Source organism: Balaenoptera physalus, assembly GCF_965194825.1.
Source record: "Balaenoptera physalus genome assembly, chromosome: 8".
NCBI lineage: Eukaryota > Metazoa > Chordata > Mammalia > Artiodactyla > Balaenopteridae > Balaenoptera > Balaenoptera physalus.
The window spans coordinates 11,967,360-11,993,912 of record NC_138887.1 but is presented as its reverse complement, the minus strand read 5'-3'; the positions used below and the strand labels follow the sequence as shown (position 1 = coordinate 11,993,912).

General features: G+C 39.5%; 1 long non-coding RNA gene across 1 annotated transcript in view; it reads left to right on the top strand.

The window, feature by feature from the left end:
- The window catches only part of LOC309666284, a 184,371-nt gene that overhangs the window by 20,371 nt on the left and 137,447 nt on the right, over positions 1–26,553 (top strand). The window lies entirely within an intron of this gene.

Here is a 26,553-nt window from a genome sequence, read left to right as displayed (position 1 = left end):
TTCTATTTCCAGTGATCTTCCCATCACACCATACAGGGATAGGTCAGCTTTGTGCTAAGTTGGTCACAAGTTGGTGTTTTCAGATTCACAACTAATGCATTAGTTGGTTAGTTCTAAATATAGATGGGTATTGCCTTAATTTTGAATACAATGAAAAATGTCTGATTTATTTTGGGGGGAGTGGGAAGGAGGAATTATCAGGGTCTCTCAAGGTTCAAGAGAGACATCGGTAACTTCCACTCTTTTGGAAAAAAAATTTCAAAAAACAAAATGAAGTATATTATGCTATTTATAAGTTAGCCCAAGACTTACGAAAATATTGACTTTGCATGCACTGGAGGAGATATATATGTGTGTGTGTGTGTGTGTGTGTGCGTGTGTGTGTGTGTGTGTGTGTACAGAGAGAGAGAGAGAGAGAGTCTGTTAATGGAATGAGTTCTAAAGAACATCTTCTTTCAACTTGGTCACTGTATCTCAGTGACTAGATAAACAGGTTCATTTGGAGATAAAATCACACATCTAAATGTGAGACCTAGACTAAATGACCCTCCCTGCAGCTCAGTGATAGGCCCCTTATCAGCATTCTTTCAAGGCCCTGCCCTGTTTAGGAAACCCCCAAATCCTCACTGGCCGCTCTGCATGAGAGTGGGTGTCTGCTGGGACCACGTGGCTTGACGTTGGCGGGAGCTGCTGGCATCTAGTGAGTTTGCTCTGACTGTTATCTGTTCTGCTTTCAGCCTCCTTCCAGGTCATGCTATCACACCTCTGCGTAATTCGTGGTGACCCTAATGTCCTTGCTTTGCTATCAGCGTCTTGATTGCCCTCTCTCCACCATCTCTGACAGCACAGCAGTGCTGATAGGAAAGGGAGAGAGAGCTTAGCAGATCTGGGGGATGCGCCCTGGCCCTCAATGGGCCAGGCAGCTGGGCAGCCTCTGGCACACAGACTCCCCCCACCCCCACTCCCCCCAGCCCAGGTCCGGCTCCGGCCCACTGCAGCCCTCACCTCCTGCCCCACGGCTGTGGACAGGCTCTGTGGCAGGCAATAGATCTGGAATATCATTCCTTCCAGGGAGAGCCTATGTGGATCCAGCCCCCGCCCCTAGGCAGGTTGCTGTGTAGGGATTCCAGAACTGCCTCTCTGCAGCCCCGGGGACTGCAGTAAAAGCACAGCATGACTCCTCTCCAGATCCCGAGCTCAGTGGATAAAGCTGAGCGAGGTGAAGCCTGGAGTCCCTTGGGGAGTGGCATGCCATCTGCCCTCTATTGGGGACCAGAGAGCCGCGCAAGTGGACTGCAGGGTGCTAACGGTGTGTTCATAAACAGCCGTGGAAGATGAAAGCGTTCCACTCCGCCTCTAATAACTGCCAGCCCCGGGCTGCACGGGCATAAGCTGCCTGGGAAGGCCACCCTCCCGGGCCAGCAGCAAGTCAGCTGCGCTGATAGTCAGTAGGGAATTTCAAATGGCCAAACGTAAAGTTGCTTTTAATATCCCTCTTTTTCATGGCAACCTGATGTGCTCAGTATCTCTGTTTAAACACTTGCAGATTTAGATGGACTTGCCTCTTCCGCGCTCCGATGAATCACTTCCATCACTCTGTTTGCCCCTTCCCCGGGGTACACTTGTTTGCAGAGCCTCTGTGTCTAAGGCCAAGTGCCTGATCTTCCTTATGCTGTCCTCCAATAGAGGCAGGCCAGCTGCAGGGCCCCTGCCATTGGCCTGTCTCGGTGCAGAGGGCCAGGAGGGTATGAGGCCAGACTGGGCCAGGATAGACTGCCCAGCCCAGCCCACCCTGCAGCGAGCACAGCCACGCACCAGCCTGCGGGCGGGCCTCCAGCTGCCTTTGTTTTCAGCGTGATTCTTGCACCCTCATCCCTACATGATGCACTAATGGGGTTGGAATGGGCATTTGGCAGAAAGCAGTGGCATCTGTCAGCTCTGTTTCACCAAGACTCCAGCTCAGAGCCAGGCCCCCGGTCATGCGTTTCCTCCCATTGGCCGTCCAGGTTACTGATGGCTCTGTTCTGCAGAAGTGGGGGGGGGGGAGTGAAGCTTCGTAGCTCCCCAGGCTCTTTTTCTGAGTCGATCTCTACAAGCCAAACTAAGTTCCTAGTAGTACAGAACAGATTTGAACATTCGCAGGAAAAAAAGAAAAACCACACTAACAGATACCGCCCCCAGACCACACAATGCAAAGGGCAGAGGGAGATAGATGCTATAGCAGCGTGTCACTGAGACTTCACAGGGGGCTACAGACTCCCCTCCCCACGCTGTCCATGGACCAGTAAGACCCCAGGAGAAGGACCATGGGTCTAGAGGAAACTTCACCTGTGTTGGTGTTGGACCCTGATCTGCACAAGCAGGTGCAACTTGCTTGCTCTGAAGCATTCTACATCACAACCCTACGTCAGCCCCCTCTCTACCGCCATCACCCTAGGGCTGGTCTCCTGAATTCCAATCCATTTCCTAAAATAGAGCTCTAATCCTGTCAAGCAAATCTGACACTCTCACCTCCCTGCCTGGTCCCCACCCCCTCCCCCCCCACACACACACGTGTACACACACACACACAGAGGCAGACACGGTGCTTCATTTCCCACCATCCACAGGATGTGGTTCAAATACCTTAATTTAACAAAGTTATCCTGACCTGGCCATTGCCAACTTTGCCTGTCTCAGCTTTGCTCACTTTCTCTCTCAGTTGGTCCCAGGTGTTTTTAGTTTTGGGTTTGTTTTTTTTTCCCCCCTTAGATGTAGTGAAGTCTTTCTGTTGTTCACACTTCTGGGCTTCTATTTGCTCTTCTGTATTTCTGGAATGCTTCCTCTTTCTCTTCATCTAATTAACTGCTGTTTATCCTCTGGATTCTAAATGCCACATCCTATTTGAATCCCTCTCTTCTGTGCTTTCATAATGCCCAGGCATCCTTATCACAACATCTCACTTTGTAGTGACTGCTTATTTTACAGCAGTCTTGCCTGCTCTGAGAGCTGTGAGCCGGGGTCAGCATTCACCTTGTTGCCACTGTCTTCCCAGTGCCTAGTATCATGCTTGCAAACTCTGGGTACACAGTGAATATTGGTTGCGTGGATGGTGGGCTGAATGAGGGAATGAGGAACTGGCGGGTCTTTGTCTCTCAGCCGGACAGGAAGCCACTGGGCAGAAAGTGTGGTCCCACAGACTCCTCTGAATGCTCTCACTTTCCTTCCTTCCTTTCTGCTTCAAGTTCCCATTGTCCATGACGATGGACATCATAAGCAGCTGCTCAGATGTTCTCCCATCCGTGTAGCGGAGTTACGCTCGCACTTGCTCTTGCTGATGGACTGGTTATCTGCCAGCCTCATCACTGAAGGAAGATAAGGATTGGGGAAGATGGCACTGTCCATTCAGATGTGACCCACTGTAGAGGTGTGAAATAACTCTGGGATAATTGTGGGAAATGAGGCCATGAAATTTGTTTTTATAATCTCGTCCCTCAAAAGTGATGGCAATGGAGGTAACCTTTTTTTTTTATTGAAGTATAGTTGATTTACAATGTTGTGTTACTTTCAGGCATACAGCAGAGTGATTCAGCTATACATATATATATGTATATAATATATATCTTATACAAGATATTGTGTATATATATAGATATTCTTTTTCAGATTCTTTTCCATTATAGGTTATTATAAGATGCTGAGTATATTTCCCTGTGCTATACAGTAGGTCCTTGTTGTTTATCTGTTTTAAATATAGTAATGTGGGTCTGTTAATCCCAAACTCCTAATTTTTTCCTCCCATGCCTTTCCCCTTTGGTAACCATAAGTTTGTTTTCTATGTCTGCGAGCCTATTTCTATTTTGTAAATAAGTTCATTTGTATCATTTTTTTAGATTCCACATATAAGTGATAGGTGATTTTTGTCTTTTTCTGTCTGACTTCACTTAGTATGATAATCTCTAGGTCCATTCATGTTGCTGCAAATGGTGTTATTTCATTCTCTTTCATGGCTGAGTAATATTCCATTGTATATATGTACCACATCTTCTTTATCCATTCATTTGTTGGTGAACGTTTAGGCTGCTTCCATGTCTTGGTTACTGTAACTAGTGCTGCTGTGAACATTGGGGTGCATGTATCTTTTCAAATTAGAGCTTTCATCTTTTCCAGATATGTGCGCAGGAGTGGGATTGCTGGATCATATGGCAACTCTAGTTTCAGCTTTTTTAAGGAACCTCCGTCCTGTTCCCCATAGTGACTGCACCAATTAACATTTCCACCAACTGTGTGGGAGGGTTGCCTTTTGTCCACACCCTCTCCAGCATTTGTTATTTGTAGATTTTTTGATGATGGCCATTCTGACCCGTGTGAGGTGACGATGGTGGTAACTTTTTAATCTTGCATCATTCTGTATCTGTTTGTTAGGCTGATGAGAAGCCTGTTTAAATGTTTAAGTGATTATATCGTCTGCGGATGCGTAGGCCAGTTGAACTGCCACCGCGTACTGGAGACGTGGGCTCTTCATTTTTGGAAGTAGTGGCAGCCACTTCACAACGTGGAAGGAACACATAATTGTCCTCTGTTGACTTGTTCAGTACAGGTCCAGTACAACCTCAGTTTCAAGGCAACTGACGCTGTTGAAGATAAAGGTACTCAGTTGCCGCCCACTTCACTTCTAGACTAAAGAGAACAGACACACATTGACCCTCTCCCTCCCTCTCTCAGAAGTTGTCACGTCTCCTCCTTCCCAAGGCCAATCCTTCCACTCACCTTGTCGCCTCTGTGGGGTTTGTCAGCCTCTCCCTTTCCATTCTCTCCTTTCCTCAGCCTACAAGAATGATAAAGTTTCCATTGTCTTAAAAGGTAATTTTTAAATCTTCACACTAGGTAGCATCTCTTTCTCATCTTTATTACCTCTATTAGCATAGGCAGGATCTGTTCCTCCACTTCCTCGCTCCTTGCTATGGACTGAGTTGTGTCCTCCCACCACCCGCCCCCGTGCCCCAAATTTTATATAATGAGGCCGCAACCCCCAGCGTGACTGTAGATGGAGACAGGGCTTTTAGGAGGTAATTAAGTTTAAATGGGGTCATGAGGGTTGGGCCCAAATCCTATAGGATTGGTGTTATAAGAAAGAGGAAGAAAGAAAGCAATCTCCATCCTCTCCCTCCCTCCCCACACACACACACCCCGTGAGAGGCACAGTGAGAAGACGGCTGTCTGCAGGTCAGGAAGGGGGGCTCCCACCAGCAGAAGCCTGCTGGACCTCGATCTTGGACTTTCCAGCCTCCAGAACTGTGAGAAAATAAATTTCTAGTGTTCGAGCCCCCCCCCCCCCAGTCTGTGGTGTTTGCTGTGGCAGCTTGGGCTGACTGACACACTGCTCAACCCACTTGGATCTAGTTTTTGTGTCGGCCACACCACAGAGGCAGCTCCCCATAATTGTCCGACGCTAGGGCCTTGTTTCAAGCCTCTTCCTCCTTGACCTACTCCGTGAGGAATGCCCTGGACCAACCCTCGCAATGCTCTTCTTCTGCTTCTCCTAACTCCACTCCGGGCCCTCCTCTTTCTCCTTAAGTAACTCTTCCTCCTATTCCTCCCCTCTTGTCAATACTGACAGTTTACCAGTATTCTAATCTCCATCTCACTGCTCTGCATGTCCCCTGGAGGTGACGTTTTAGACTCCTTTACTCTCTCATCCCGGTTTTCGATGGGTCCCAGCTCTGTATCTCCAAATCAAATATTTCTCTGAGAAGCACAGCCTAATTCCCTTTAGCCTAGTGGGTATCTGTGCTTCAGCACCTATACTTTACCAGACACCTGGAGCTTTATCCTTCAGGAGTCATCTCTCATTGTACACTGATGATTCTCTCACGGTCCTTAGCCTAACTGATAACCAGAATGGGTCGCCAGTCACCCATTCTCTCAATTTAGAGAACCTAGAACTGCACTTACCTCTTCCTTCTCTTTCCTTTCTACATCTTGTCAACTCCCAAGGGCTGTCAATTCACCCTTGAATTCGTCCCCACGTTTGTATCTGTCCGCTTTAATACATGCCATTTGGAATGAAGAGTTCAGGCTTACATCATTTCTTGCTTTACTGCAGCAGAAGTCTGCTAACCTGTAGCATACATCAGCTTGTTGTCCTCACTGAAGACAGACTTGTCGTCCTGGAAGATAATGGAATTGTTTCCCCTTTGCTCACAGACTTCAGCTGACTGCTTAGCTGAATACCAAATAGTATTTTCCAAAATGTCCTCCTTGGAATATTAATTATAATTTTTCTTTGGGTTGTTAGTAGATGTTTTGTAAGCAAAAGGGGGCAGGGGTTTAGTGTTGAAAAGTCAAATCTATGTGGGAAGTGCTAGATGAAAGAAATTTAATTTCTTAGCTGAAGAACTTCTTAGACACTGGTAATGTTCATGTGACTCTCTAAAAGGAAATTATACGGGTCCACAGTCTCTGATTCAGAGATCCTTGGGGCTGGATGTATTTGGAATCCAGAATCTGTCAGATGTTTAGAAAGGTAATAAGGTACATACAGCAGATATTATATAACACCTCCCAGCACTCATATTGCTGTTTCTATATCAAAATATATAGATATCACATTAAATGAGATAAATCAAGACTATAAAATAGCCTCACATCAGTTCAGGTGAGGTTTTGCAGCTTGACGAATGACAAAACATGTTTGGATTTTGCAATTGTGTGTAAAGGGATTGTGAACCAGTAATATGCTGAATTTCCCAAACACATTTGTCTGTGGAAGATTTCCTCCCAAGAGCCTCTCTCTCAGGCGTTCTGTACCATTGTATGCATTTTTAAAATGCAGACATATAGGCAACTTCTGCCCCACCCCACTGAAATGTTATTCTTCTCCAGAGGACTCTAATGTTTACCACTTGGTGTCTCCTGCTATTCCACTTTGATCCTCCTCCTCCACCTGGAAAATGTCTTTGTCTCTTGGCCCATTAAATTCAAGTTTAAATGTCAGTTCACACTCCTCTTAAGGCCATCATCACATTGTATGTTAATTATCTCTTTACTTCTGTGTCAACTATTGGTCAAGAGGCTATTTCTTTTTTCATTACTGAATCCTTACTGCCGAAAATAACATCTGGTCATCAGTGGATATTCAAGAAATACTGAATGAATAAATGAAAATTAATTCAGTGCACTGAAGACACTGAAAAATCACCAGAGTGAAAACTAAGAGTGGCCAGTAATTTAATGCCAGAATCTGGCACACTTCCCCATCAATAAGGTCAAAGGAATTGGGTTGAGAAAAAACTCTTCTGGAATACGAAAATTTTGCATGTGCTGCCCTTTGATTTAGCAATCCCATTTTGAGAAATCTTTCCAAAGGAGATGCTCAGATAAGTATGTAATATGTACCTATAAGGAGATGGCATCACATCATTATAATAATGAAAGGTGGACAAAATCTAGTTGCTTATCAATAGGAAACTGGTTGAATATACCATGAAAAAAATCTCACACAAAGATTACTACATGGCTCTTAAACAAGATTGCGTGTGTGTGTGTGTGTATATCTGTCTGTACCCTATCTTAAAAAATCTCTTTGACATATTGTTGGAAAAAAACAGCTTGTAAAACAGCATGTATATGTTGATCCCATTTTTGTGCAAATTATATACATATATGGTCATACATATATATCCATATATTACAGAGCAAGCCTTGGAAGGGTGTCCATCAAATCTTTGACAGTAGCCGACTCTTAGTGGTTTGAGTCTTGGGACTGTTTTTTTTTTCTTTCCTGTATTTTTAAATGTTCTAAAAACTGCCATATTTTATCTTGTAAGCAGTAAAACAGTGAAAAAATTGCTTTAAAGTCAACATACAGTTATTTATGATTCTGAGTTTGAGAACTTGGAAGCAAATGATTACTTATAGTAATATGTCTACATTACTATTAAGAGAGGATTTTTGGAAGTTTCTTAATGAATTTCACAAAAATTCCTATGAGACCATTCTTCTTATCTCCAGAGAGAACAGTGGTTGTGATTTGGGTCTGGAGGACCCCAGAGTTTGTCTTTTTCACACTCTGCATGTGGAGAAGTTCTGCCCTAGGAAAGCTGCTCCCAGGACTGATTCTTTGGCTGGATGATGGATGATCAGCCCACATTTTGACCAGTCATTTCCAACTGGTATCATTTCTTCCAGATTCTAGCTAGAGGCCCCTTCCAAGTGATGCTCTTGGAAATGTCATTCCTCGATTTGAATTGGGATTGGCCACCTATGGATCAAACTGGCCATTTCACTACTTCTGGGTTTGGCCTATTGACTGCTCTGGATATTCTGGAGTGGGCGAACCTTCCACACGGGCCGTATAACTTGTCTGTTCAACAGTACGCCCCCGACACATGAGCGCACCTGCACATGTATCACCTGCCTATGCTTCGCCCAATTTCACCAGCCCCCCGACTTCCTGCCCCTGGCTTCTCTCTACCACTCCTCTTTCTGCCTCTTCCTCTCTGCTTGTGACCACCACATGCAGGAAGAGGAAGAGGCTTAGTCTCTGTACACACCTCCTGCCCACCTGCCACACATATACATACCAGAAGCCCAGCCAAGACTTTACTGGTTTGTGATTTTGCTGACAATACAATACACCAAATTTCTGAACTAATCCAAGCCTCTTGAAGAATAGAGAGACCTAAACAATTCTGCACGAGTGCACGGGGGATCTGAACATGCTCCTTGTCTAGGTTATTAATCTACAGCATTCAGAAAGTCCCCTGTAACTATTTGGGGAAAACAGAGCTTATGTTCCTTGCAGCTCCTAAGGGTCACTCTAACATTTCTAAAAGTCTTTCTAAAGAATTAAAGAATCCACTTAGGACTGTTTAAAGCATAGGTGAAAAATCATTGCAAGGTATTACAATGTATTGTACATTCCCTTTTACCTGTTTTAGGATCAGAGTCTGGCTTATTTTACTACAAGTAGCAGTTAGCCCTCAGTGTCACTCTGAGCAGTGTGTCAGACTTCTGGTTCCATTGGACAGGATATAAGCTGTTATTCTTGAAATCTCTTCCTACTTACCTTCTATAAATTTAAACTTTTGAAGTGATGTACTAATTATTCCTCCTAGGAACATGTGAAAACCCTTATGTTCATTGTTTTTAATAAGTTGCCTAGAATTGAAAAGAACATACTGTAGAGGGATTTCGCAGGTAACACTGCCTAATGACTTCATCACCCTTTAAATTGCAACTCAGATTGTTCCAAGATTATGAGAAATAACATTATCAAAATATAACCAGATGATGTTACATTTGTTTTGCATAGCACTTATGCAATTTTCATGTCAGGACCTGAGCCTAATCCTAACTGAGCTTTAAAATAGCATCTGATTAACAGTCTCTGATACAGCTCCTGCTGATAGCATCGAAGATACTGAAATATCACCAGCCTGAAAACCAAGAGTGGCCAACAATTTAATGCCAGAATCTGGGCATACTTCCTCATCAATAAGGTCAAAGGAATTGGACTGAGAAAAAAAATTAGTGGATTGCCTATGTTTTGTGTAATGAAACAGAGCAATGCTACCTTCCAGAATGATGTGAGCAGAAAGTTCTATCCATTACCCACTAACTTAGAGACCCAGGCTCATTAAGAGCCAGAAATGAGGACAACGCCATGGAGCTCCTTACAGCGGTAGTGTTCCATGTCTATCTCTAAATGTCTCACTTATCTACTATTATTTATTCACATGTGAAAAATAACCTGATGGTCATGGACTTTTTAGAAACTAGAAACAAAAAATATGTGACAATATTAATTTTAGGAAAAATTGTTTTAGCCAAAAAAAATATGGAATGAAGACTGTTGTTCTATATTGCTGAGTGTAGTTTAGAACTACAATGTAGTGGTCATGAAAATGTGTGCATTAAAATGTAGCAACAAATATTTAAAAGAACACATTGGTCAGATTCATAATTGTTAATTATGTTCTAACACAGATTTCTCAGCCTTTGAAAAATCAGTTAAGACAGTCTGACCATTATAACTAATAAATTTGAATGAACATTGCAGAAAAGTTTTCCTCTCTTTGGTCACCTGTGAAATATTGATAAAAGTTCATCATATATTTAGCCACAGAGGAAAAACTGAGAAAGTTTCCAACACTAGAATATTTGTAGATTCCTCTGAGTATAATGTAATATGACTAACACCTATTAACACAAGTTTAAACAAAACCAACACAAATCTAACCCCTTTAAGAGGAGGGAAATTTTCTTAAAATCCATTGTTCTACAAAAAAATTAAAATGATAATATTAGTTTATTTCTGAAAGAAGACAATGCTTGGCACATGGTCGGTGCTAAGTGAATAATCATTCAATGAATGAATGATGACTATGTAGAAGCATAATGAAAATAAAAAACTCTGGCTGGTAACACAGTGGGCTCAAATTTATGGCCTTAATTATGCTTACTTAAACATGACAGAATGAAAATAAATGAACTAAGCAGTCAACACCAGAAGTTGGAGAAATGACAAAAAATTAAACATATCAGGAGGAAAATAATAATAAAAGCAAAAAATCAATACATCTGTGGGATAAAGGGAAGAAAAAAAGGACAAGCTTTTAGTAACTTTAATTTTTACAGAATAGAAATAAAATATGATGGAAAAAACTGTAACTGATATAGGTCCTATAAGCAAATGACAGATAATACTTTTAAAAATAGAGAGACTAATATGTTATTATCTAAGTGTGCTTACAAATATGAGCATTTTAGTACAAAGGATGATTTATTTTTTAAAAAAACATAAGTGGGGAAAACTGACTCATAAATAATTTAAAAACCAGAATATATGGAATACCTAGAGAAAAACTGAAGAAAAAAAAAAAAAACTTTTCAAAGAATTATTTCCACAAAAGAGTCCAGGACTCGTTGATCAAGTTTTCAAAGAGCAGACTTAATAAATTGTTGCAGAACATGGAAAGAGTTTGAAAAGCTATCCACATCATTTTATAAACTATAATAAAACCCTGACAGAAACTGCATAAGAAAATTACAGACAATCAAATATTAGCAAATGAATGAAACTGTATCTAGTAAAAGAGAAAATCGGCCTCCTCCAAGAGTGTTAATGCAGGAATGGGTGGAAGCTAAATATTAGGACATTTCTTCATATCATACGGCATAGCCAAGGGCCAACTAGAAAAGCCACATATATAATCTCAGAAGATACTTGAATGGTATTTAATAAAATTAAATACCCATCACAACTTGGAAAAAAAAATAACTTTAACAACTAGGATTAGAAAGATACTTACCTAATGTGATAGAGAACATCTATATTAAACAGCTTATTTTTAGTAAGATATTGAAAACACTCCTTTTAAAATAAAGAGGGATGGGTTAAGGATGTCTACTATCCCCATTGATATTTAACACTGTTCTGAATTCTTGCCATTGAGGCATATAACAAAATAGAAAAGGAAAAGACAACATTTTAAATAATATGCCTAAAATTTCAATATTTTACCATAAAATTCTTAACATAATTTTAACAAGAAATGTGAAGTACCTAGATACACAAAGTTGTAAAATCTTTCTGAGAGAGACATACAGTGTTCATTGATAAAAATTTAAATATTCTGAAAATATTGTTTCAAAATTGTTTTATGGGTTTAACTCAAACCCAATCACAGTTCCACTATTTTTACTTGATTACTAAACAAAATAGTCCAAATGCTTTTTCCTAGACTGATACTTTCTGTGCTCACGATTAACACCTATGAAGGCTCACATTTGCAGAAATACAAGGATAGAGTAATCTGGTGCTCCACTCTACTGGGTAAATTAACTTTGAAAGAACCGGGAGGGAGAAACATTTTCATGTTTTGCCCACAAAACCCTAAAGCTCATTCAGTTACCTGTTTTCACAAGAACCTGGGACTAAATTGAGGGGAAATGGAGAAATGAAGGCAGAAGATAAAGATTGCTGTTTCCTTATTCAACGACCTTATTCCTAATAACTCTCAAAAGACATTTTCAATTAAGCCCTATATATATATATATATATATATATATATATATATATATATATATACACGTATATATATGTATATATACGTATATATGTATATATATACGTATATATATAAAATGTGTAATAAATATGTATATAGGTAATATATATTTCAGAAAGGCAGAGGTGTTTTTCATAAGGATATGATTTCATAAAGACAGACATATACAGATATTTAGATATATCTGTCTTTATGAAATTGAGTATATATGTGTTTGTGTGTTCTTGCATACAAATACAAATCCGCACCACCGTACCTTGCCTTTCTTGGCCATGCAAGGTATGTCTGTATATTGCTTAAGAAAATCTGTCCTCAGCCTATGTTAATTCAGTACACATACAGTACCTGGCCAGTTATCAATGTCAGTAGTTATACATCATGAACAAAAACATTCCATATTGAGTCACATGCATTAAAAAACACTAGATCTCTGCCACAGTGTTGTGCCACTTGTAATTATAAAGTGCCAACTGTACTTGGTTTCTGTGCATGGCCACGGCTGGGCTCCATGTAATGCCATGCTGCACATTCTATGTTTTGTGTTCCAAATTCCTCATTCTGATTTGGAGTTCCAAGTCATGAATCCTGGATGTGCTGCATGCACAATAAATGTTGTACATTTTATTATCTTTTTTTTTTTTTTTTTAAGTGAGCCTCAGCTAAAAGAGCAGCTAATTTATAGGAAAACCGATTACTTAGCACAGTAAAATTAACTAAAACTATTACATCAGAAGAGAAGGGTTTTTTATCCTCACTTTCTCTTGTTTTTGTCCATGGTCCCTGGGATAAATTTTTTATTGGGGCTCAACTAAATTTCTTCTTTTATTTCCCTTCCCACTTTGTAATTCTAAACTAGGGTCAACGTTTGAAACTGACTTTGTCTATTTCTTCTCGGTTGCCGAGGAGTCTGGCTTCAGCATGAAGAATAGGCTCTAACTTTCACTTTGTGCCATAACCAGATTATATCTCACTTATTGTCACCTGCTGCACAGAATTTAAATAATGGTTCTACTGGGGCTCACCCGTCACTCACTCTTATATCCCCTCAACAATGCAGTGATTCTTATAAGTAAAAGTTACTTGCTGGTGATGCCAAAATTGGCCCTAAACGTACAGTTAAGGTTAAGGTACCCATGCTGGGTCTTACAAGGAAAACCCCCTCATTTGAGCTGAATCCTCTCTTGTTAGGGTAGGATTTTTTTTATGAAAAAGCATAATATAACTTCTCTCTTTCCCTTGTCCCTTCCTCTCCCACCCCCTTTTCCCTCTCCCTCACTTCTTTCTCCTTTATCCCTCTCCCCTTGCGGTTCCTGATGATCCAGATTGCAACCTACTCATAGAGTGAAGGAATTTCAGAGATGAAAACATCAAAATCCTTGACTCCTACCTCTCACGCAGTCACCACCAAGATGTAGTCATCTAAACCACTGCTACTCAAAACTAGCTTGAATTCCATCTCACCTGGGAGGCTTATAAAAAACTCCCTTGGCCCGTCTTACAAGGCTTCAGGCTGTTTCTAACTCTCTACACGGCAGAATAGCTCCTAGGCTTAGCCTCATTTGCCTGATGCAGGTTTTATGGTTTAAAGTATGGCATTCTAGAATGGGGACCATGCTCACAGGTGGCATGAGTCCTCTAGAGGTCACATCCATGGGCAAGAAAGAGGTGAGGGTGACACAGTGAGAGAAAGACTGCTTCGTTTGAGGCCTTGAGAGAACATTGACTGAGACCTGCATATGTATTACCCATTTCCTTGTTGTATAGAATCAGCTTATCTTTAGAGACATAATTGATGAGTCCCAGCTCATAACCTCTTTGAGAGCAAATTAGGCCTTGTCATAATGGCATAATCCTTGGATACATGCTTAAAAAAGAAATCCTCTATCTTCCAACTTCTGTGTAAAATATAGTGAGCTTTGCAGCCAGGCCAGGCGATGTTGTTTTCTTTAGCACCCACTAAGTTAAAGTAAAAATGTAATTATTGTGACTTCCAGATCTTTCCATTCCTACTGCAATCTGCTTTTCTTACTGGCTTCCTTTCTTTTTTCTTTTTTTTTTTTTTTTTGGTACTGCTGGTGTTTTTGTTGACTCTCCTCGGCTACATAAAGTCTTTGTAGAAGAAAGAGACATGGTCAATTAAAGACTGAATGATGGAGGATCCGAGGAATATAATAACCTGAATTTACTAGTTCCTCGTTATTCTATTACGAAGCCATGTGGCATTTGTGATAAATACTTTGAAAAATCATATTTATTCCATAGCTTTTACAATAATACAAACAAAAGTAAAATGCCTAAAAGTATTTGAGAAACATTGGTTTATAGTAAATTGACATTAATATTTTAAATACAATGACCTCCTTACAAGGATAAGTGAATAAAATAATAGTTACTCAGTATCCAAGCATGATATGCTTATCTATTTACCTGGCTGGAATATTTGGTAATCAACTCCAGGTTCCAAATGTGTTAAGGTTCATTATACTATGTGGGCCAACCAAAGATTTTAAGTAATAGTTACACAAGGTATTTGATTTTTATGAAATTACTGAAGTCTAAGTGTTTTATTCCCTCCTCCCAAAGGCTGTCTTCACATTATTAGCAGAACAATGTTAACACTAAATTTCTGTAAAGAGTTAGGGATGTGCCTTGAAGTATCTGCTTGTGCATTTGTGGGCTCCTGTAAATGCACCCATGAGAGAGGGTCAGGAGGGTAGAAGCATTATACCAGGACAAGATGTGGCCAATTGATGCTCTTGGGTAGACAGGATGGAACCCCTGTCTGCACAACCTGTGTTCTGCTTAATGATATGGTGGTAAAATGTTTAATACCTCCTCTCAAGGTGGGGGGAATCCCTGATTTGTAGAGTTCATTTGCCTGTTTCCATGTGTAAATACTCCCATGGTGGCCAGTCTCAAGCCACCAATGTCACATGGCTGAATGCATAGTTGGGAAGAGATGCACACAACAGATTCTCAGGAGCTTGTTCTGGGAAACCACTTACTCGTTAACCTCACCTCTTATTAGTTAGCGGAGAAATCTTGAGTAAGTCATACTCTCTTTCAGGTTTGGGTTTCACACCTCTAAAATAAAGTTAACCATATATATGTGACCATTTTTATGAGGGAAAGATGAAGGAATCAATATAAAATTATTTGTAGGTTCTCAGGGAAGGGTTGTAATATTAATTGTACCACCTAATTGTAAACATCTTCTCTGATTAATGATGGGGACTAAGTCCCAAAAGTTAGTGTATATTTGTCCACCTATTTACCAATCTAGCCCAACTCTATGACCCTCCTCCGCCTCATGAAAGGATGCATATTTGAAAACAATAGTTCTAAGAAATGTTTTGTGAGCACCTACCTCTCATTAACCACATTATATACCCTTAGAACACCCACAGTGTTTCTCCCTAGAATATTTACTTGTGTTCTTATCTGTGCTCTGAAAAGTTTTAGGTATATTATATACATTCCATTGATCATATAGCTTTTACATTTCACTGTCAATTCCTACATGATTTTCTGTCTTTCCGTAGACACTTCCCACCATGTCCAAGGATTCCTTTGCCATTAAATATGTATGAAGAAACCAGTTCTATGTTCACACTTTTCTCCATTATCTTGTCGTTACGTTTTTAACCCACCTGCCAGGTGAGACTTCCAACTTCCTGTGAAATGGCCTTCCCTGATTCCTCAGGTCATCATAATCCACCACTTTCTAAATTTGTTTGGCCTTTATTAACTACACAACTTATTTTGTAATAATTATATTAAAGAATCATAAAATCTCAAAATTAGAATAAAGTTAAATGAACATTTCTTCTTGCTAGCTGTAACAGTTTCAGGACCATAGGGCTTATTAACTTTTAACTATAGAAACCAAATGCTTTTTCTAATTATAAACATCATATCATTGTTCCATCCATTTTGAATTATACAGAGCAATTGTTCTCAGCTCTACTGTCTGCAGACAACTTTGGTCTTACAAAATATCGTGTGGATCACCTACTCTGTCTGCTTCCATTCAACATGGCAAGAAAAATCCAACCAGAATTAATGGGCAACCAGGCCCCATTCTCGTTGGGAACATCTGCTTCTTATTAAATATCATAAGTCATTTATTAATTCTTGCCAGAAACAAAAGTAAAGACATTGTCATACTAAGAGCATTACCAGCACAAAAGACCAGCCAGCCGGCACAGCACCTGGAGGACTCTCACAGACACCCTCTGGGGTGTCATTAATCTGGGGACATGAGATGTCAGGTTTCTTCTGTTTCCTTACCAAGGAAGACAAAGCTGGAGTGTGTCTGAGCTGCAGTGCCCACTCCTTTGAGTTGATGTGTGTGGTTGGGCTATAAAAATGAAGGATGGGTTCGTAGGTGGTGGAATGACCACACAAAGCCCATGGCACGTCACAGCGGAATTAATAAAAATGTGAGTGCTGGAAAGGAGGAGAGAGAGACTCAGGGCCAACTTGACCATTTACAAGGCATGGAATGAGGTCCAGAAAGGGGAGGTGACTACTTCAAAGTCGCCTAGCCAACTGGTGACAAAGCCATGCCAAGTATCCAGAACCCCTGACATCTGGGCAGAGTTCTGTGCACAGTGTCACAGAAAAGTGGACCCTTCCCAAGGGGACTGAACAATCAGTGATTTGTATATGCTCTTTTAGAGGACTGAGGTTCTGCAAACTGTGTATCCTTCCTGATGCTTGGACTTTGGAAGGCTATCAACATGTTTCTTCTATGACATGAAGATAAAATAACAATGGTGAATATGTTTTCAGTCCTTGCTATGTGCCCGGAGCTATTTTAGGTTGTGTTTCTCATGCTTTCTCTCATTTAACCCAAATGACCAAATTAAATAGGTACTTTTAAAATGCTACTTTGTAGATGATGAAACTGATCCTCAGAGAGCTTAAGTAATTTTCCCAGGTTGTAGGCAAGTAAGTGTTGGAGCCAGGATGTAGATCAGTTGCGGGGGCCTCCCCTGTCTGTTATTTGTTCCTAGAGTCTATTGTCTTTAGCCACATTCCACTTCTGATGTTTGTGGTTTTTCTGTTGGCTAATTTGTTAGTTTCTGCCCCACATTTTGCCTTGTTTGGTGTAGATGAAATATTTTCATGTAAATCAATTTTTATGTATTGATTTGTTTCCTAAGTCATACTCTAAGTTATTGTATTGTTTTTTTGTGTTTAAAATTCATCTTCAGATTTAGGTATGATTAAAAATCTAGGAGGGCCCATATATAGTTCTTCTTTATGGATGGATGCCTTGACAATGATCCCTGGGACAGTTCTCTCAATGGCCTGCCTTTCTCTACTGTCCTTCCCCAAGTACATTGCTTTGAAACTAGACCATCATTTTCAACTATGAAAACAGTTTAAACACATTGGTCTTATTTATGAAGATGACAGATACAACCTAATTATAATGCACCAGCCTGAATTCAGGCACCCATGCTTTGACTAAAATACGGAATGTGGTAAACCTATGCTTTAAGTATTTGGGTGGATTACTTTTTTTATGAGTAGTTCCTAAATTCCTACTCACCTTCAATAAGCATCAATACTGCATTCAGCTGGGTCTAAAGGAGGGAAGACTAAATGACTCATTTTTTTTTTTCCCTGCTGAGTATCCACTGAGATCAATCAAAGTAAAATTCCATTTTCTTTAGGGCACTTAGGCTGTCAGATAACTCCACTTTTGTCTGCCATCCGTCCAACTCCTGGTTTTTAAAATTGTCTACCTTCTAATAGATGTTAGTGGTACCCCATCACAGTTTTAATTTGAATTCTCCTAATAGCTAATGATGCTGAACATTTTTTCATGTGCTTATTTGCTGCCACCCTTGGTGAAATGTCTGTTCTACTTTTTAACTGGATGTTTGTTTTCTTACTATTAAGTTTTGAGGTTTTATAAAAAGTGTGCTAGAAAAAGTCCTTTGCCAAATATTTGCTTTGCAGATGTCTTCTCCCAGTTTATAACTTGTTTTTCCTTTCAGAGAGCGAAAGTACCTAATTTTTATAAAGTTCAGTTTATCTTTTCTTTTCTTTTATGGAACATGCTTTTGGTGTACTGTGTAACAACTCCTTGCCTAACTCCAGATCTCAAATATTTTGTCCCTTGTTTTCTTCTAAAAGTGTTGTAGCTTTATGTTTTACATTTAGATCTATAATCTGTTTTGAGTTATACATACACCTTACACCTTATATAAAAACAAAATTCATTATATGCGTATGGATATAAGAATATAGAGTTATAGGCCTGTGTATGTTATCTCTTTTATCTTGGGCTAGTTTTGGTAGTATCTGTTTTTCAAAGAATTGATCCATTTGGTCTAAAATTGAATTTGTGTGCATAAAGGTGCTCAGAATATCCCTTTATTACCCTTTTAATGTCTGCAGGGTCAGTAATGATATCTTCTCTTTCATTCTTGATATTGGTAATTTGTTTCTTCTCACTTTTTCCCTTTGTTGTTCTTGCTGGTGGTTTGTCAATTCTTTTAATCTTTTTAAAGAACCAGCTTTTGATTTTATTAATTTTTCTCTTTTTTACTCCTACTTTCTATTTTATTGATCTCTGTTCTTACCTTTACTATTTTCTTCATTCTGCTTTCTTTACATATGTTTTGCTGCTCTTTTTCTACTTTCTTAATGTATAAGATTAGATAACTGGTTTGAGACTTTTCTAAAAATATATAAACACTTACTGCTATAAAAAATTTTCTTTACACATTCTTTTAACTACACCCCAAAATATTTCTCTTGAGATTTCTATCTATTACTGAGAGAAGAGTGTTAAAGTGTCTAGCAGTAACTGTCAATTTATCTATTTCTTTTCAATTCTGTCAGTTTTTGCTTCATTTTTTAAAGCTCTATTGTTGAGTGCATAAAGATTTATGATTGTTATTTTTACTTGGTGAATTTAACTTTTTTATCATTATGTTACACTCTTCTTTTTGCTTGGCAATTTTCTTTTCTCTGAAGTCTACTCTGTCTGATATAATATAGCCACTCCAATTTTATTTAACTGGTGGTTGGTATAGTGCATGGTATATATTTTTTTTCATCCTTTTACTTTTAACTTACCTGTATCACCATATTTGAAATTAGTTTCTTGTATATAGCTTCTTTTTTATTTTTTAAATCCATTCTGTCAATCTCTGTCTTTTAATTGATACATTTAGGCCATTTGCTTTTAATGTAATTATTGATATACTTGGATTTAGTTCTATCGTTGTATTTGTTTTCTGTTTATTCTGTTTTATCCCTATTTCCTTCCCCTTTCTATAATTTATGTCTTTGCCAAATTTGGAGAGTTTTCAGCCATTATTTCTTCAATTTTTTTTGGTCACTGCATTCTTTCTCCTTCCCTTCTGGATGACACAAATATTCAATCTTTAGTTATTGACCCACAGATTCTTAAGGCTCTTTACATTTTTATTTCAATGTTTTTCTCTCTGTTGTTCAGATTGGATAATGTCTATTCACCTAACTTCAAGTTTAGCAATTTTTTCCTCTTACATGGCCTCTCTGTGGTTGAGCCCACCAAATAAGTTTCAGTTATTTTGTTTCCCAGTTCTAATTTGTTGTCATTTTGCTCTTTGTATCTTCTTTCATTTGCTGAGATTTTAATTTTTCCATTCATTTTAAGAGAGTTTGCAATTGCTTTCTGGACCATTTGTATAATAGCTTCTCTAAAGGCTTCAATAAATAATTCCAGTATTTTTGCCATTGTGACATTAGCATCTGTTGATTGTCTTTTTCCATGTAAGTTGAGATTTTTCTGGTTCTTTGTACGCTGAGAAATTTTGTATTATGCCCTAGCCATTTTGAATATTTGAAACTCTGGGACTTGTTTATATCCTATGAAAAGTGTTGTAGGGTCCGGCTGCAAGTTCCAATGTACGTGCTGTTGGCTGTGTATCCAATGTTAGTTCAGTTGTCAGAGCCTTTGCAGTATCAGATCTGTCTCATGTTTGTATCCCCCAGCAGACAGTTTGCTTTGTTGCCTGTGGTTTTATCTGTCAGTTCAGTTCTCAAAATCTTTGCTGAATCAGATCAGATTCATATATGTATGGCTCAGATGGTAAGCCCTGGAGTTCATAAACACCTTTATCATGTTGCTTTCTCTGGTTTTCCTCTCTCTGCAAAATCCCTACTACTTTTGGCTCTGTAACCAGAATGGTGAGGCATTAGTTACCTTGTTCTACTGTGCACTTCTCCGGTGTGCTCATATCTAGGGCCAAGTGGCAGGAAGACAGAGAATAAAAGCAATGGGGGGGTTGGCTCCATACTCTTGGAACCACAGCTCCACTGAATGGAGAGGAAGGTGCCCTTCCCTCAGAGTTCTGGATCCTACAGATTCACATTGCTGCAGGCTGCTACTGCCAACACAGCATCGCTTGGTGTCTGGGGCATGGAAAAACAGATAAAAGAGAGGGAGAGAATAAAAGCATAGATTTCTACATGTTAGAGTATTAGAATTTCCCTTTCCCTCTCCTTGAGCAAGATCTAGAGGCTTTCTCCTGGATTTCTCTCTGCACCCTGCATCTCTCTGTACCTTCTGGTACATTGAGTTTAAGCCAAGGGATACTGGGGGAAATATAAATTGTAACTTCAACTCCATATTGGTTTGATGGTATTTTGAACTCTGGTCTTCTTCTCAATCTGCCTAGTGCTATTGACTTTTGAGTCCTCAAATAGCTGCTTTATGCATTCTCTCCAGCGAGTGGACAGAGTGAAGTATGTTTACTTCATTCTACTTGATCAGAAATCCCTCAGTTCTATTTTAATGCATTTGTCAGTCATGCAAATGTATTAAACCACTCTATCATGGTCTGCTTTTAAAAGAATGGTTCCTTAATGATTAATTTGGACTTTAAAATATGGACCATATGCCATGCCCTCTCCTGGACTCTAGGGATATAAAGATGAAAAACAATCTCTGTCCTGAAGATGCTCACAGCACCTAGTTCCCCTTCCCTAATTCCTCCTGAGGAACCACCCTCTCCCACCACAAGCATTTTGTCTGAGATAGAAAATTAGATGCTCTGCCCCTCCTCTACTAAAGGAGAATGCACACGAAGCAAATTGAAACTATTGCACTCCCCTTTCTCTGAATCTTGAGGCTAGTGATACAAGAATGGAACATAGTCACTCATTTTCCCCTGGAAGTGCCTGGATGCCTAGGATTGCCCAGGTCCTAGTCCTAGTTGTCTATGCTTCCATCTATTCTGGTGCTACCTAATATACCTCAGTGAATTCCCTATTTCATTTTACTTTGTAAGAGTTGGCTTCTGTTGTTTGCCACCAAAACTCCTAACAAATACCCAGTCCAAAAAAGAAGACAGATCCATACACAAATCTCTGCAATTGAGTGTCAGATCCGTGCAACAACAGAGGCTGATACCAAAAGTTCTAAAAATACAGAGGTCATACTGATTTACTGGAAGAAACTTGTGAAAGACCTTGCAGAAAAGATGTCCTTTAATTGAAAGCAACATCGCTGTTTCAAGGAAGGCTGGCTTATTTCTTGTGTGTTTCTTGAGTGGCTGGCTATAGTCCTCTTTGACAAGTCATGCACTCTCATGTAGAGAAAATGTTTGGGAAAATTAAAAGACACTTGAATGTAGTGGGTCGTTAGTTGAAAATTGAGATTAAGTCTCCAGTGGTTGAAGTTCTGCTCACTGCTGGTAAAAAGCAACTTCACAGTTTGAAAAAAAAGGAAGACTTACACAAAATGCTCATACGGCATCTTAGACATCAAATAACTCTTAAAAAACAGCATTTTGATGAGTTAAGTGTAAATGAATCAGAAACATACGGATTAAATTTCCCTTGAAATACACAGGGGCTTAAAAATTAAGGGAAAAAAGTGCCTGGCAGAACATGTTCTGAATTTTGCCAAGTCCTTAAAGGTTTAAGAAGCAATTCAAGATGTTTTACCAGGCCACTCAAAACATCTCTGGGTTCTCCCATCCCTTCAAGAGCAGATCTAGATATTTTATACCTTCTGGCCCTCTGTCTGCCAGTCCTTGGGGGGTGGAGCAAGGGTAGAGAGTTGTAGCACATGCTCACTGCAGGCTGCCTTTGTTTTCTACTGCTTGTATCTTTGCGTGGGCCCAGATATGTGTCCCTTTCACACCCTCACTACTCTCTTCTCCATACCATCTCTTCTGAAATCAGGGATAATCATTTGGTCCTTAAAGGTATTTTAGCACAGCTCCATGGAAAGGTATCCCTTCCATGTTCACTAACATTGTTAGTCTATCAAAAACTTCCATGAAAAAATGAATGAAGCCTGCTGATGCTAAATAAGTAATTTGAGTTATATTTCATCCAGAAATTTAATAATGAGATCTGGGGGGAAATTAGAAATATTCAGCATAAACTGGATATTTAAAAAATTAAAACAAATTACGATGCACTCAAAGGTATACTTTTCTATTGTAGTCTTCTAATTTGTTCACCTTTGTATTATACAAATTTTCAAATATACACAAAAATTGAAAGAATACTATAATGAGTCCCTTGTGTCCATCACAGCTTCAACAACTGTCACCATTCTACCGTAAAGAAAGATTTTTAAATCTTGAAATTTGCAATATGATTTTTTAAATTGAGTCAGTGAACAATACACAAGTAAGACTGGCGTCCCTTGTGTACAGGGAATGAATCAGTCACCGGGACTTACATAAATGTAAGATAATGCCCGTACCTTCAATACTTATATTCTAGGTAAAGAGGATACAGAGAAGATAAGTTTTAGGAAAGGCAGGAGTCTCTTAAATGTGTGGCACAGATCATAGAGGTAAAAAACAACACGGAAGAGAGTGAATTTAATTATTGAACCCACATTTACTGAACCCAAGCACTGAGCTGACAACAGAAGAAAAAAAAGGACAAAAATTCCTACTCTTCAGAAAATATGTAATAGGGCAGACAGAGAGGTAACTTGTTTTGTTAGTATTAGTGCCTGAACAGAGACATTCTGACAAAGACATTTCAAAGATTGACTTAGAGTTACCCCAAACTCCTCCTACTGGGACTGTGTTATGCACTTTGGTTAACCATTTCCACTGTTGCACAGAATTTAGCTCCTATCTCACCACCATGAAATGTTCCCGAAGGGCCTGAGAGAGTTATTGGGAGCACTTAGATTTGGTGAGAGAGGGTCATCTTTGAGATTTCATTTCCATCATGGGAGCAGGTAGCCAGGTGGCCACCCTTGAAAGAAGAAGGGCCAAGTTCACCTTGACTATCTCAAGAGCTTGTCTCTCTTTGCTGAAGGCACAAGTTAAGTGAGCCTAAACTGCCTTCTGGGAGAGAATGCTTTGGGAAGTGGTGGGGTTGAGAGCTCAAGGCCTCACAATTTGGTCTGTATGACACCAAATAGCCAGTGTGACTACTAGATTTTTACCTCCTACTTAATTGGGGTCCTTGGGCCAAAGTAACTAGTAATCTGGATATTTGGAGAATATGCAGACACTTTGATTAAAAACCATTCTCTGTGCAAAGGGACACCTGAACTGTATCATTATGGGCTGAATTGTGCCCCCCTTAAAATTCATATGTCAGAGTCCTAACCCCTGGTACCTCAGATCCAGATCATGACTGTATTTAAAGATAGAATCTTTAAAGGTAATTAAGTTAAAATGAGGTCATTAGGGTAGGCCCTGATCCACTAAGACTATCCTTATAAGAAGAGGAAATTTGGACACATACAGGTACAGAGGGAAGACTGTGTGAAGAAATAAGAAACTAACCCTGCCAACACCTTGATCTTGGACTTCTAGGATCTAGAACTGTGAGGAAATAAACTTCTGTTGTTTAAACCACCCATGCTGTGGTAGTTTGTTATGGAAGCCCTAGCAAACTAATACATACATGATTTTTCATATTTCTATTGAAAATGTGAGGGTAACATATGAATAAGGGTATTGAGGAAATGTGTGACTTACCCGAATGAGGAATGTCTGTGAGTTCCAGCTTATTATATACACACTAAAAGGAGTGATCAGAGATGGCAAGTTGTGGTCCTAGATTAACAGTTTTATCTGGTTTCATCTACTCTGATAACATTCTGGCCAAATAAACAGATACAGTCAAATCCAATTAAGTATATTCAATATTTGGATTTGAATATTTGGATTAAAAAAATTAATGTATAAAAAACCTATCAGCCTATGAAGCACTGTTGACATAAAAAATACCTTTTTGACAAACATGGCTGGCCTGCCAAAGCACTGTAGTATATTTTAAAACATGAGCCTAAAGCTGTCTTATATACAGTGAATTAGTCCTGAGAAAGTTTTCATTACAATCCTTTGCTGGAAAACAAAATTCTATTTTAACTTATCTAATGTGTGTGTATGTGTATTCACTCCAACTCTTTTGTCAAAAAGATAGGAAAATTTTGTCCTTAGAAAACTAATGACAAGAAGCATACAATTTCAATGTGTGTGTGATGGGGGGCAGGGTGGTGTAAGTAGCTACCGTGTATGAAAACATTACAAATTTTTTTACTGTAGGTTAAAAATAAAACGTCATTTGGATAATTTCAGCCTTAGAGTGGAGTATGCGGATGGCAAAAATCACTTGAGATGAAGTTGCAAGGTCTTAAAAAAAGTTTACTTACATTTCCAAAAACTACTTGTTCTGTGATTCCCCAGCTCATATGATGGTCTCTGACTTTATGTCTATGAAAATGTATAAAGATATTTCAAAGGAAACATAATATACAGCTTCATCGTATGTTGTAACCCTAGCTCTGAGTCAATGCAGAGCTTTCTCAATTGCACAAAAGAAATATTAAATGAAAACGTGCTTTGTAAAATGTTAAGTGCAGTATAAATATTTAATTATTGGCATTTTGAATATTTTAAATAATGCTGTGCTTTGGGTATCCTAGAGGCTATTCTAAGGCTCTGGGTCCCTGAATGGAGGAGGGAGTTGAAAGTTCCCATTAGTATTTTAACAAGAGAACAATTGGGGTGCTTCCCTGAGGCCTCAGAATTGAGATTTGCTTTGGTGTCCTTTTACTGCTCCTCCAAATCAAGAAACCACCCCCTCTAAAAAAGATCCAGAACCTTGGAGAAAAAAAGAAGCAGACTCACAGATCTAGAGAACAAACTCGTGGTTACCAGTGGAGAGGGGGAAGGGGAGAGGGGCCATACAGGGGTAGGGGATTAAGAGGTACAAATTCTTAGGTATAAAATAAGCTACAAGGATATAGTGTACAATACAGTATAGCCAATATTTTATAATAACTATAAATGGAGTATAACCTTTAAAAATTGTGAATCACTATATTGTACACCTGTAACATAATATTGTACGTTAACCACACTTCAATTTAAAAAAAAATCCAAGTTCAGGGAAAGCGGCATCTTCTGCTTCCCACTGTCAATTTTGTGTTAGTAGAAGTGGGTCTTGCAATTCAAATCAGGACTCATCTCAGAACTGTCTAGTCTAGTCCTGTCCCAGCTGCAGGAAGAGTTGCAGGTCGCCCCCAGCTGGGGCTGAGCAGCCAACCTCCGGGAGTAGGATTCGGTGGGGTTCTTGTGATGATTCTGTGAGCCTCAACTTTTGTTCCATGCCTCATATTTCTGGGTAGCTCTGTGGATAGAAGGTGGCACCTAGAATGAAGAGAGTCTGCCAGCCCCATTAAATCTATTGCATGAATAAAGGTATTTGTCTTCACTCTCCACTCTCTAAAGATCAACAGGTATAAATTTGTTGATTTCTCTGGGATCCCGGGGATATCCTTTTCCCTTCCCTGAGAAAGAAGCTAAGACCAAAGAAGCCTAGACTGTCATAGGAAGATCCTTCCTGAAGAGATCAGGCTCCTCTTGTCTTTCCAGCTCTCTGTTCGGTGTGAGCCGGAGGGAGGAGAGAAGTAAGCCCAGAAGTAGAGCCAACAGCAAAATCTTCAGGCTGAATAGAATCATAGGAAAATGAAACTATTCTCCGTTATATAGCTCTAGTACTGTAAATCGGCTAAAATTAGAAAAGCAAGATTATTGATCCATGGGTGAAGATTTTGCATTGAACTTTGGAGATGGATTTAAAAATAAAAAAAAAAAAAAGAAGTGGAATAGAGCCAAGAATAATTTGACAGCTTTAACCCTGCTGGTAATCAACCCCCTAGAGTCATTAAGAAAGACAGGAGTGGGAGGTAAAACATCTGGAGAAATGTGAGCAGATAACGAATTGGGTGGGTTTTATAAAAGCTAAATGCTATCTGTAGGAAGTGAAGTTATAAAAAATTTTGAGGCAATAACCCTGAGGTCATACAAGGGTGAAGAGGGAAACCTGATTCCTGGGCAGTTCTTCCACGGAGGTTGGCTAGTGGAGAGGCACTAATTCTCACCAGCATATCTGTGCAGTGGCCAAATGTGGGCCGCCAAAAGCCGAAGACCCCATATAGCCAGAAAGAGGCTTGTTACGTGCTGGGTCACCCTGCACCCCGGCCCCTCTGTCCAGCCAG